Genomic DNA, 14,825 nt, shown 5'->3' with positions numbered 1-14,825 from the left:
CGTATTTTCACATCAGTCTTATACTCTATTTATTGCAGGTATTTACAGTATAGAGCGCCAGCAATTTACATACTGTACATTTACATCTGTCCCTCCTATACTCTATTTATTCCTTATAGGTATTAACAGTAAATAGCACCAACAATTTACATACTGTACATTTACATCTGCCCCTCCTATACTCACATCAATCCTTGCTATACTCTATATATTGCAGGTATATACAGTATATGGCGCCAACAATTTACATACTGTACATTTACATCTGCCCCTCCTATACTCTATGTATTCCTTACAGGTATATACAGTATATGGCGCCAACAATTTACATACTGTACATTTACATCTGCCCCTCCTATACTCACATCAATCCTTCCTATACTCTATATATTGCAGGTATATACAGTATATGGCGCCAACAATTTACATACTGTACATTTACATCTGCCCTTCCTATACTCTATGTAGTCCTTACAGGTATATACAGTATATGGCACCAACAATTTACATACTGTATGTTCACATCAATCCTTCCTTCACATTTACATCTGCCCCTCCTATACTCACATCAGTCCCTCCTATACTCTATTTATTGCAGGTATTTACAGTATATGGCGCCAACAATTTACATACTGTACATTTACATCTGTCCCTCCTATACTCTATTTATTCCTTACAGGTATTTACAGTATATGGCACCAACAATTTACATACTGTACATTTACATCTGTCCCTCCTATACTCTATTTATTCCTTACAGGTATTTACAGTATATGGCACCAACAATTTACATACTGTACATTTACATCTGTCCCTCCTATACTCTATTTATTCCTTACAGGTATATACAGTATATGGCACCAACAATTTACATACTGTATGTTCACATCAATCCTTCCTATACTCTATATATTGCAGGTATTTACAGTATATGGCACCAACAATTTACATACTGTACATTTACATCTGTCCCTACTATATTCTATGTATTCCTTACAGGTATATACAGTATATGGCACCAACAATTTACATACCGTATGTTCACATCAGTCCCTCCTATACTCTATTTATTTCAGGCATTTACAGTAAATAGCACCAACAATTAACCTACTGTACATTTTTATTGAGTCCCACCCTATACTCCTATTTATTTATTGTAGGCATATACAGTATATAGTCCCTGAACTGTACATACTATACATTCATATCAGCCCCTCTTATGCTCTTTTTTATTTATTGCAGATTTTTACATTATATAGCACCAACAATTCACATACTAGGCATTTATATCAGTTCCTCCTATACTCTATTGCAGATATTTACAGTATATAATACAGTATATATTTTACAATATTAACGAGTCCCTCTTATACTTTATTTATTGGAGTTATTTACACAATATGTCACCGACATTTTACATATTGTACATTTACATCAGTCCCTCTTGTGCTCTATTTATTGCAGGTATTTACAGTATAAAGAGCCAGCACTTTACATACTGTGCAATCACATTAGTCCCTCCTCTAATCCCTTTTTATTTATTGAAGTATTTTACACTATAAATAACCAACAATTTACATACTGTACATTCACATCAGTCCTTTCTATATTCCAATTTATTTATTGCAGTATTTTACAGTATATAACACTAATAATTTACATACTGTACATTTTTAATGAGTCCCTCCTATTCTTTATTGCAGGTGTTTACAGTATATGGCACAAACACTACATACTGTGCAATAACATCAGTCTCTCCTGCACTCCTATTTATTTATTGCAGGTATTTACAGTATATGGCACCAACAGTTTACATACTGTACATGTACATCTGTCCCTACTATATTCTATGTATTCCTTACAGGTATTTACAGTATATGACACCAACAATTTACATACTGTACATTTACATCTGCCCCTCCTTTACTCTATGTATACCTTACAGGTATATATAGTATATGGCACCAACAATTTACATACCGTATTTCACATCAGTCCCTCCTATACTCTATTTATTGCAGGTATTTACGGTATATGGCGCCAACAATTTACATACTGTACATTTACATCTGCCCCTCCTATACTCTATATATACCTTACAGGTATATACAGTATATGGCACCAACAATTTACATACCATATGTTCACATCAGTCCCTCCTATACTCTATTTATTGCAGGTATTTACAGTATATGGCACCTTACAGGTATTTACAGTATATGGCGCCAACAATTTACATATTGTATGTTTACATCAGTCCCTCCTATACTCTATTTATTTCAGGCATTTACAGTAAATAGCACCAACAATTAACCTACTGTACATTTTTATTGAGTCCCACCCTATACTCCTATTTATTTATTGTAGGCATATACAGTATATAGTCCCTGAACTGTACATACTATACATTCATATCAGCCCCTCTTATGCTCTTTTTTATTTATTGCAGATTTTTACATTATATAGCACCAACAATTCACATACTAGGCATTTATATCAGTTCCTCCTATACTCTATTGCAGATATTTACAGTATATAATACAGTATATATTTTACAATATTAACGAGTCCCTCTTATACTTTATTTATTGGAGTTATTTACACAATATGTCACCGACATTTTACATATTGTACATTTACATCAGTCCCTCTTGTGCTCTATTTATTGCAGGTATTTACAGTATAAAGAGCCAGCACTTTACATACTGTGCAATCACATTAGTCCCTCCTCTAATCCCTTTTTATTTATTGAAGTATTTTACACTATAAATAACCAACAATTTACATACTGTACATTCACATCAGTCCTTTCTATATTCCAATTTATTTATTGCAGTATTTTACAGTATATAACACTAATAATTTACATACTGTACATTTTTAATGAGTCCCTCCTATTCTTTATTGCAGGTGTTTACAGTATATGGCACAAACACTACATACTGTGCAATAACATCAGTCTCTCCTGCACTCCTATTTATTTATTGCAGGTATTTACAGTATATGGCACCAACAGTTTACATACTGTACATGTACATCTGTCCCTACTATATTCTATGTATTCCTTACAGGTATTTACAGTATATGACACCAACAATTTACATACTGTACATTTACATCTGCCCCTCCTTTACTCTATGTATACCTTACAGGTATATATAGTATATGGCACCAACAATTTACATACCGTATTTCACATCAGTCCCTCCTATACTCTATTTATTGCAGGTATTTACGGTATATGGCGCCAACAATTTACATACTGTACATTTACATCTGCCCCTCCTATACTCTATATATACCTTACAGGTATATACAGTATATGGCACCAACAATTTACATACCATATGTTCACATCAGTCCCTCCTATACTCTATTTATTGCAGGTATTTACAGTATATGGCACCTTACAGGTATTTACAGTATATGGCGTCAACAATTTACATATTGTATGTTTACATCAGTCCCTCCTATACTCTATTTATTTCAGGCATTTACAGTAAATAGCACCAACAATTAACCTACTGTACATTTTTATTGAGTCCCACCCTATACTCCTATTTATTTATTGTAGGCATATACAGTATATAGTCCCTGAACTGTACATACTATACATTCATATCAGCCCCTCTTATGCTCTTTTTTATTTATTGCAGATTTTTACATTATATAGCACCAACAATTCACATACTAGGCATTTATATCAGTTCCTCCTATACTCTATTGCAGATATTTACAGTATATAATACAGTATATATTTTACAATATTAACGAGTCCCTCTTATACTTTATTTATTGCAGGTATTTACACAATATGGCACCGACATTTTGCATATTGTACATTTACATCAGTACCTCCTGTGCTCTATTTATTGCAGGTATTTACAGTATAAAGAGCCGGAACTTTACATACTGTGCAATCACATTAGTCCCTCCTCTAATCCCTTTTTATTTATTCAAGTATTTTACACTAGATATATCCAACAATTTACATACTGTACATTCACATCAGTCCTTTCTATATTCCAATTTATTTATTGCAGTATTTTACAGTATATAACACCAACAATTTACATACTGTACATTTTTAATGAGTCCCTCCTATTCTTTATTGCAGGTGTTTACAGTATATGTCACAAACACGACATACTGTGCAATAACATCAGTCTCTCCTGCACTCCTATTTATTTATTGCAGGTATTTACAGTATATGGCACAAACACTACATACTGTGCAATCACATCAGTCTCTCCTGCACTCCTATTTATTTATTGCAGGTATTTGCAGTATATAGCACCAACAATTTGCATACAGTACATTCTCATCAGTCCTTTCTATACTTTTATATATTTATTGCAGTTATTTATAGTATATAGAGCCAACAATTTACATACTGAACATTTTATTGAGCCCCTTGTATACTCCTATTTATTTATTGTAGGTATTTACAGTATAGCCCCAAAAAATGTACATACTCTACATTTACTTCAGTCCCTCCTATACCTTATTTATTGCAGGTATTCACAGTATATAGCACCAACAATTTACATAGCATACATTTACATCAGTCCCTCCTATACCCTATTTATTGCAGATATTTACAGTATATGGTGCCGAAAAATTACATACTGTACATTTTTAATGAGTCACTCTACAGTATATAGCCCCAAAAATGTAAATACTGTACATTCATATCAGTCCCTCCTATACTCTATTTATTGCAGGTATTTACAGTACATAACGCCAACAATTTACATACTGTACATTTTTATTGAGTCCCTCCTAGCTCAGCCTTTTTCAACCAGGGTGCCCAGGCACCCTGGTGTGCCTTGAGGTTTGTACAGCGGTGCCTTGGCAAAATGCCTAAAAATTGCCTAAAAATATATACTAGTCAGCAAATGGATCAAGCCTGCCTTTTAGGTACACAAAACCAAAGGTTTTTATTGTGCACCATTGCAACCTTCCAGCCACTGGCATCCTAAGAACAAGTGATATCATCAGTGTTAATAGGAAGGGTGTTGATCGCCTGCACAGCATTCTTGTTTGACCCCCCCCCTTGCCCCTCTCCATCAACACCGGGGTCACATTAGCTGAGTGATGGAGAGAAACTGAGAAAGAGGAGAAACACTGGAATACTAGTCGGTACTAGTGTGCAAAAGTGTATTTGCTTTGGAAGAATAAATGCCCTCTAATGTTTGGTGTTCTGTGTATGTCAATGCTGTCTCAATGTAAAACTATTAGAATAGTTTTTTATATTTTAGAATAGGGTGCCTCGAGACTGGCCATAATTTTAAAGGGTGCCTTGACTGAAAAGGGTGCCTGTGCCCCTTAAAATCCCAATTAGAGGGCATTTCTAGTGTATAGAACTGATCCTAGAGACACTGTAGCAACAATACATTTTATTGTTACTTTGACTTAAAGTTTCCTTTATTAGGTCTTTGCAGCCCTGATGAAAGGGGAGATGTTGGGCGAAATACTCTGGCTTCTATATTTGACTCTCTATCTTTACCTTTAAGAGTGCAAATTTTCCAAGGGCTGCTCTCCAGGATTTAGACTGGGAGGGGATATTGGCATCGATGAACACAGAACAGAAATGGGAAATTTTCAAAAAGACTTTATGCAAACTCACTGTAAAGTATATTCTCATGGGTAATATTTTAAAAGGCTAAAAATAAAACCTATTTGGCTCACGGCCAAAGTTAAAAAAGCTATAAATAAAAAGAAAAGAGCTTTAAAAAAATATATAAAAATGAAGGAACACTATCATTGTTTAATTGTTGCAAATAATATAACAGAATATGTAAAAAGGAAATCAAGGACGCAAAAATTCAAAATGAACGACAGATTGCAAAAGATAGTAGCACAAACCCCCAAAATTCTTCAAATATATTAATAGTAAAAAGGTCAGGTGTGAGCATGTAGGCCCTTTAAAAAATAATCTGGAGTGGGTGACTGGGGACAAAGAGAAGGCAAATTTATTAACCACTTGAGCCCCGGAGGATTTTCCTGTTTAAAGACCAGGGCCTATTTTGGGATTCGGCACTGCGTGACTTTAACGGACAATTGCACGGTCGTGCGACACTGTACCCAAATCAAATTGACATCCTTTTTTCCCCACAAACAGAGCTTTCTTTTGGTGGTATTTGATCACCTGTGCAATTTTTATTTTTTGTGCTATAAACAAAAAAAGAGCGGCAATTTTGAAAAAATAACAATATTTTTTCACATTTTTTTATATGAAATTCCCCGCCAAAAAAAATGTAAAAATAATTTTTTTTTTAACATTTTAGGCCAATTTGTTTTCTGCTACATATTTTTGGTAAAAAAATAGCAATAAGCGTATTTTGATTGGTTTGTGCAAAAGTTATTGCGTTTACTAAGGGAAAGATTTATGTCATTTTTATTGTTTTTTTTTTTTAACTAGTAATGGCGATCTGCGATTTTTTTTGCGGGACTGCGACATTGCGGCGGACAGATCGGACCCCTGACTAACATTTTTGACACTTTTGGGAGTACCAGTGACATTACTACAGTAATCAGTGCTATACATATGCACTGTTACTGTGAAAATGACACTGGCAGGGAAGGGGTTAACTTTATTAGAGATCAAGGGGTTAAGTGTGTCCCTAGGGCCATGCTTCTAACTGTAGAGGGGCGTGGCTTTTGATGTAACCACAGAGACATACGATCCTACATAGCAGCATAGTATTATCTCTGCTGTTACACCAGGGAGAATGACAGGCGGCTTTGTTTACATCAGCCGTCTGCCTTTCTCCCTCTCCAGCGGGAGATCGCGAGTGGCCGGCGGACATCGGAGCTGCCAGTCACTCACACGGGGATCCCAGTGAATGAGCGGGGGCGGGAGCGTGCCTCCGGTGGCGCGCGCTCCTCCCCTACAGGCTCCTGGGCGAGCGACGTAGTACTATGTCACTTTGCCCAGGAGGGGCTGACCGCCGCAGTAAATGTACTTGTGGCGGTCGGCAAGTGGTTAAATAATTTCTTCAGCTCTGTATATACAAAGGGACATGGGGGAGCTCATGACAATAATGGGGGTGGTGGTGACACAGCCCCAAATGATCCACAATGGCTCAAAAGTGATAGGGTCCAGAAATAATCAGACAGAATAAAGGTGGATAAAGCGCCTGGACCAGATGGCATCCACCCACGCATCCTAAAAGAATTGAGCGCTGTAATTTCAAAGCCTTTGTTTCTAATTTTTAGGGACTCGTTAAGGACTGGAATAGTACCACTGGATTGGCGTAGGGCCAATGTGGTGCCTATATTTAAAAAGGGATCAATGTCTTTGCCAAGTAACTAAAGACCTCTTAGTTTAACTTCTATAGTCAGGAAGATATTGGAGAGTTTAATAAAATACCACATAGATGAGTTCTTGCTGGGAAAAAAATATTTTAAGCAACAGACAGCATGGATTCATGAAACATAGAAACATAGAATGTGTCGGCAGATAAGAACCATTTGGCCCATCTAGTCTGCCCAATATATCTGAATCCTATGAATAGTCCCTGGCCCTATCTTATATGAAGGATAGCCTTATGCCTATCCCATGTATGCTTAAACTCCTTCACTGTATTTGCAGCTACCACTTCTGCAGGAAGGTTATTCCATGCATCCACTACTCTCTCAGTAAAGTAATACTTCCTCATATTACTTTTAAACCTTTGCCCCTCTAGTTTAAAACGGTGTCCTCTTGTGGTAGTTTTTCTTCTTTTAAATATGCTCTCCTCCTTTACCGAGTTGATTCCCTTTATGTATTTAAAAGTTTCTATCATATCCCCTCTGTCTCTTCTTTCTTCCAAGCTATACATGTTAAGGTCCTTTAACCTTTCCTGGTAAGTTTTTTCCTGCAATCCATGTACTAGTTTAGTAGCTCTTCTCTGAACTCTCTCTAGAATATCTATATCCTTCTGGAGATATGGCCTCCAGTACTGCGCACAATACTCCAAGTGAGGTCTCACCAGTGTTCTGTACAGCGGCATAAGCACTTCTCTCTTTCTACTGCTTATACCTCTCCCTATACATCCAAGCATTCTGCTGGCATTTCGTGCTGCTCTATTACATTGTCTTCCCACCTTTAAGTCTTCTGAAATAATTACTCCTAAATCCCTTTCCTCAGATACTGAGGTCAGGACTGTGTCAAATATTCTATATTCTGCCCTTGGGTTTTTACGCCCCAGGTGCATTATCTTGCACTTATCCACATTAAATTTCAGTTGCCAGAGTTCTGACCATTCTTCTAGTTTTCCTAAATCCTTTTCCATTTGGCGTTTCCCTCCAGGAACATCAACCCTGTTATATATCTTTGTGTCATCAGCAAAAAGACAAACCTTACCATCGAGGCCTTTTGTAATATCACTTATGAAGATATTAAACAAAATTGGTCCCAGTACAGATCCCTGAGGTACCCCACTGGTAACATGACCTTGTTCTGAATGTTCTCCATTGACTACAACCCTCTGTTGTCTGTCACTCAGCCACTGCCTAATCCACTCAACAATATGGGAGTCCATGCTCAATGACTGCAGTTTATTGATAAGTCTTCTATGTGGGACAGTGTCAAAAGCCTTACTAAAATCTAGATATGCAATGTCTACTGCACCTCCACCGTCTATTATTTTAGTCACCCAGTCAAAAAAATCTATAAGATTTGTTTGACATGATCTCCCTGAAGTAAACCCATGTTGTTTTTCATCTTGCAATCCATGGGATTTAAGATGTTCCACAATCCTATCCTTTAATAGGGTTTCCATTAATTTGCCTACTATTGATGTCAGACTCACTGGTCTATAGTTGCTCGATTCCTCCCTACTACCTTTCTTGTGAATGGGCACGACATTTGCCAATTTCCAATCTTCCGGGACGACTCCTGCTACTAATGATTGGTTAAATAAATCTGTTAATGGTTTTGCCAGCTCACCACTAAGCTCTTTTAATAATTTTGGGTGTATCTCATCAGGACCCTGTGACTTATTTGTCTTCACTTTAGACAGCAATCTTAGAACGTCTTCCTCTGTAAAGACACATGCATGAGAGACAGAAGTTGTCAAACAAACCTGATCTTGCCTTCTACGTCAGAGCCAATGTTTTACAGCAAGTGTATAGACTTGGGAAGTGCAGGGATCCCACCAATATAATCTCTGAGTAATAAAAAAAAGTCCTGCAAGGTGGTTTAACCCTCCCAACATCCACCAAAAAGGGTGAAATGACCCTTTAAGATCTCTGAGTTCTCTAAGAGATCTCTCTAAGTTCTGGTGCTCTTTAACCATGCAGTTGTATGATATAAGGTTTGCAGACAATTTTCTCCTGTCTGCAGTGCCATGGGAACTTGCTTAGCATCGCGGTGTCAGTGTCATTAGCTTGCTATAGGTGTACGCTCCGTGCTAAATTACTGCTGTATCATCTGACTTGAAAATTGAATTTATACCCCACTTTAATCTACTAATTCCCAGTGAGGACCCTACAGCTGCTGTATACATATAAATATGCACATCACCTCTCCGAGAAGGCATTGATCACGTAAGGTACCACCACGTATGTGTATATATTAAAACACCCGACCGCGTTTATTCGCGGAGAAAAAGCTTTTTTTTTTTTTTATTTGGAACCAGCATTGCCCTGGCAGTGGCACAGAAAAAGATGAGATCTTAGGAAAACAATATATAAAGCTGCAGAACAGATGGCTAATATTTACTTTTGATTTTGACTCATTAAATGAGTATTTGGCCGGACCTGACACAATCATTTTGAGAGAATTAGCTTGGCCGGCGGACAGATAACGCCACGCTTCTACAATTTTGACGGCCCCGATGAAGCGTGATCCCTCCCCGGAAAACTTTGGAGCCGGTATGGGTCTGACTAATGCTCCGGGCTATATTACACCTCATTTGCGGGTCTTGCAGGCTTGGAGCGAAACGCAGCAAATATGTTTCAAGTACTTCAGCAAACAATGGAGTTAAAGCCGAAAGTGGAAGGCCAGCCAGAACTTTTTCATTTCTAGTTTTGGGTAAAGTGGGGAAGGATTAGAACTCCTGTTGGGTTTTAGTAAATGATAAATGGTGCATACGGGGTTAAAACTAGGGAAGCCCCGATACCATTATTTTTACAATGAAAACGAGCACCAATACTTTTTTTTTTAGTACTTACCAATACCAATTTCCGATACCAATTACTGATACCAATTACTGATACCAATTACTGATACCAATTACTGATACCAATTACTGATACCAATTACTGATACCAATTACCGATACCACTTACTGATACCAATTACCGATACCACTTACTGATATGAATTAACGATACCAATTACTGATATCGATTACCGATACCAATTACCGATACCTACCTGCAACTGTTTTGTTTACACTTCAGCTGTCAGCACAATGGTACAAAGTATTGAAGAGTTATTTACCAATTACCGATACCAATTACGATACCGATTACTGATACCAATTACCGATACCAATTACCGATACCAATTACTGATACCAATTACTGATACCAATTACCGATACCAATTACTGATACCAATTACCAATACCACTTACTGATACCAATTAACAATACCAATTACCGATACCGATTACCGATACCAATTACCGATACCTACCTGCAACTGTTTTGTTTACACTTCAGCTGTCAGCACAATGGTACAAAGTATTGAAGAGTTATTTACCAATTACCGATACCAATTACGATACCGATTACTGATACCAATTACCGATACCAATTACTGATACCAATTACTGATACCAATTACCGATACCAATTACTGATACCAATTACCAATACCACTTACTGATACCAATTAACAATACCAATTACCGATACCGATTACCGATACCAATTACCGATACCTACCTGCAACTGTTTTGTTTACACTTCAGCTGTCAGCACAATGGTACAAAGTATTGAAGAGTTATTTACCAATTACCGATACCAATTACGATACCGATTACCGATACCAATTACCGATACCAATTACTGATACCAATTACCGATACCACTTACTGATACCACTTACTGATACCAATTACCGATACCGATTACCGATACCGATACCAATTACCGATACCAATTACTGATACCAATTACCGATTCCAATTACTGATACCAATTACCGATACCTACCTGCAACTGTTTTGTTTACACTTCAGCTGTCAGCACAATGGTACAAGGTATTGAAGAGTTATTTACCAATTACCGATACCAATTATACCGATTAACGATACCAATTAACGATACCAATTACCGATACCAATTACCGATACCACTTACTGATACCAATTAACGATACCAATTAACGATACCAATTACCGATACTGATACCAATTACCGATACCAATTACTGATACCAATTACCGATACCTACCTGCAACTGTTTTGTTTACACTTCAGCTGTCAGCAATGGTACAAAGTATTGAAGAGTTATTTACAAATTGATTAAATGTATTTTTGTAATATTGTGCATTTTTTTCGATGTGTTGACGTGTAAGAGCCCATTCACATTGAGGCGACACGACTTCGGGGGGCGACCTGTGAAGTCGCGGTGCACCGCTGTGCACTGCTACTTTGGCGCGACTTGCAGAGACTTCACATAATGGAAGTCTATGCAAGTCGCTCCGAGGTCGCCCCAAAGTAGTACAGGACCCTTTTTCTAAGTTGGAGCGACTTGTGTCGCTCCTATTAGAATGGGTCCTGTACTACTCAATAGACCGCGACATACCGCGACTTGTCAGGCTGACAAGTCGCCTGACAAGTCGCGCTAATGTGAATGGGCTCTTAATAAAATATATGTTTAAGGTGTAAAAATATTAACAAAGCAAACAAAAAAAAAAAAGTCTTAATTAATAATAGTTTATAAAATAGAAGTGAACAAAAAAAAATAAAAAAATCAGCAAGAAAATATTATTAAATGGCAAAGAATAAGGAGTTAATTCAGGCTTATTACAGTAAATTAGGGTTAATAAGGGGTTGCACAGAGGAAAATTAAATTGAAAAAAAAAAGAAAATGTTTTTTTTTTTGTACTTGTCAGGTCGCTTTAAAGTAGAACTATAGGCAAAACTGTTTTTTTTTTTTTGCATGTCACTGGACAGTGAAAGGAGAAGCAGCACAGTGATGAACCTTTGCTGCAATATTCAACTTCAAGCCAGAGATTTCCCCCACCTTATTTTTTCTGCCACTAGATGGCCTCAGTTTGATGACCAGCATCATCCTCTGACTGAGGCAATCTAGTGGCAGAAAAAATATGGTGGTGGAAATCTCTAGCTTGAAGCTGAATACTGCAGCAAAAGCTCATCACTGTGCTGCTTCTTCTTTCACTGTCCAGTCACAGGCTGTGGGTGGGTCCAGGATAACCTGGACACAGAGGAAGTGGGTTGAATCATGCTAGACATCAGACTAAATCATCTAGTGGCAGAAAAAATATGGCAGTGGAAATCTCTGGCTTGAAGCTGAATATTGCAGCAAAACCGAATCACTGTGCTGCTTCTTCTTTCACTGTCCAGTCACAGGCTGTGGGCGGGTCCAGGATAACCTTTACACAGAGGAGGTGAGTTGAATCATGCTAGACATCAGACTGATGACATCTAGTGGCAGAAAAAATATGGCAGTGGAAATCTCTAGCTTGAAGCTGAACATTGCAGCAAAAGCACATTACTGTGCTGCTTCTCCTTTCACTGTCCAGTCACAGGCTGTGGGTGGGTCCAGGATGACATGATCACTGATGGCCAGCATCATTTAACTCACTTCCTCTGTGTCCATGTCATCCTGGATGTGCCCCCAGTCTGAGACAGTGAAAGGAGAAGCGGCACAGTGATAAGCTTTTGCTGCTATATTCAGCTTCAATCCAGAGATTTTTCCCAGCAGTACTTTTTTCTGCCACTAGATGGCCTCAGTCTGATGACTAGCATCATTCAACTCACTTCCTCTGACTGAGGCCATCTAGTGGCAGAAAAAAATATGGCAGTGGAAATCTCTGGCTTGAAGTTGAATATTGCAGCAAAATCTCATCACTGTGCTGCTTCTCCTTTCACTGTCCAGTCACAGGCTGTGGGTGGGTCCAGGATAACCTGGACACAGAGGAAGTGAGTAGAATCATGCTAGACATCAGACTGAGGGCATCTAGTGGCAGAAAAAAGTACTGCTGGGAAAAATCTCTGAATTGAAGCTAAGTATTGCAGCACAGCTGGTTTTGCTATTTGATCTATGAATAGGCTATTGATTTCTATCTTGTTATTTTTAACTGGAGTTCTGCTTCAATACTGTCATTTGCAAAAAATGAAAATAAATAACTTGCTTTGTTCTTGAGAAATGGTCTGCTTGGAAACTGGGAGTGTCAATCTTCTGCTCCTCAGCAGCCCTCGTGGGTTTCTCCTTTTGATCTCCATGTCTCTGCAGGAGAAATGTTGGCTTCCCAGCCATTTAGAAAATTCAAATTGACATAGAAATATAATAATGGAAATATGGTACAGCAAGCCTGTAAAGTTAAAATTGCACTCAAAGTGACCTCAGCATTGCAATAATGCTAAAAAATAAATTGTAGCACAATTTTGGTAGCAGTGTTAATATCACAGAGCGATCATCACCAGTTATTACCCATCTGGCCCTTGACTGACGATACAAAAACATGACAATCTATTATGGTACATTTTAGTTTTGCATTTATTATATTATATTATTATAGTAATAAGTTATACAAAGGAAATTGGTTACATAGTAACTCCCACACTTTTTAAGTCAGTAATATATGCAGTAAACCCAATAAAATATATTTGAAAATACTGCTTGTATGGCTGCCTGAAATGTATTTATCCCCCCCCCCCCCACAACCCCCCTGCATAGCAGGAATCATGATCTGTTGCATTGCATTGTTGCCCATCTAACATATTCCAGGCACTGGGGGAAGGGCTGACATCACAAGGTGCTTGCCTGTACTCTGTTAGACATACAGCCCTTCGCTGTGCTCCTCTCTGATTTAGTTTCACTTTGTAACGACAGCCTCAGCTTTTGTGTCATTTTTAAAATGTAAAATTGGATTTAACCACTTTACCACCAGAGGATTTTGCTGTCTTACGTCCAGGCCACTTTTTGCGATCCGGCACTGTGCGACTTTAACTGACAAATGCGCGGTCGTGCAACGCCGTACCCAAAGGAAATTTTTCGTCCTTTTTTTCCCACAAACAGAGCTTTCTTTTGGTGGTATTTGATCGTCTGTGCGATTTTTACTTTTTGCACTATAAACAAAAAAAAAGCGTAAATATCAGTATAACAATATTTTTCACATTTTTTTATATGAAATTCCCCCCCAAAAAAAGTGTAAAAATCTAAATTTTTTAAAATTTTTGGCCAATTTGTTTTCTGCTACCTATGTTTGGTAAAAAAAAAAAAAATCACAATAAGCGTATTTTGATTGGTTTGCGCAAAAGTTATTGCGTTTACTAACTAAGGGAAAGATTTCTGTAATTTTTGGTGGTTTTTTTTTTAACGAGTAATGGCGGCGATCTGCAAATTTTTTTGCGGGACTGCGACATTGCGGCGGACAGATCGGACCCTTGACTTGACTGACGAGCGCTGCCAGAAGGGGAGGAGTCCAGCGATGTAGGTCTATGTCGCTGGACGGAATCGAGCCACTTTGCCGCAGTACAGTCCCAGTGACTGGTCGGCAAGTGGTTAAGTGCCAGTTCACATTGGTGCGATGCGAGAACCCTGCGAATCCACATCGCATCCGACTTGCAGGCAGGTCACACTGCCAAATGCAAACTGCTGGGGGTGTCAATACAAAGTTAACGACACCCCCAGATCG

Source organism: Pelophylax lessonae, assembly GCF_965119305.1.
Source record: "Pelophylax lessonae genome assembly, chromosome: 10".
In the NCBI taxonomy this organism is placed as follows: domain Eukaryota; kingdom Metazoa; phylum Chordata; class Amphibia; order Anura; family Ranidae; genus Pelophylax; species Pelophylax lessonae.
Note: the sequence above shows the minus strand (reverse complement) of the source record.